General features: G+C 46.1%; 1 protein-coding gene across 1 annotated transcript in view; it reads left to right on the top strand.

Annotated features, from left to right (window-relative positions):
- The window catches only part of LOC119588687 (serine/arginine repetitive matrix protein 2-like), a gene marked incomplete in the record, with an annotated part of 176,340 nt that overhangs the window by 115,823 nt on the left and 60,051 nt on the right, over positions 1-466 (top strand).

Below are 466 nucleotides of genomic sequence, written 5' to 3' on the forward strand. Positions count from 1 at the left end.
TTGTACGTCTGTGTGTGCGGCAATATCTGCTTGTTTGTTGTTTCAGTTTATTGTCTTTTTTGTTCCTGTGTGTATGTTTTCTCGTGTTTTTTTTCATCTGGTTATTTCTGTTTCTCATTTGTGTTTCTTGTTTTTTTTTCAATCATTATTTATCATTTACATTGATTTTCTGTTCATTGTTCTCTCTTGTTTCTACCGATCTCCTTTTCGCTGCCTCTATCACCACGCAGCCGCTGCCAAGGGACGCTCGGGGCACTCCTGTGGGATGCCAGACCGACGCTCCTGACGTCGCAGCTGACTCTCGTCCACCTGTGCTCACAAAGGCACTGGCTTATCAGGGGCTTTCCCGAGAACAGTGCCTAAAACAGTGATTCTCTGGAGGTTTACGTAATTTCATGATTCACAGGTCGTGTCGCGTATTTTTTGAGGTGGCGGGGGGGGGGGGGAAGAAGGTCACGGATTGCAC

This window comes from Penaeus monodon, chromosome 24 (genome assembly GCF_015228065.2).
Source record: "Penaeus monodon isolate SGIC_2016 chromosome 24, NSTDA_Pmon_1, whole genome shotgun sequence".
Classification (NCBI taxonomy): Eukaryota; Metazoa; Arthropoda; class Malacostraca; order Decapoda; family Penaeidae; genus Penaeus; species Penaeus monodon.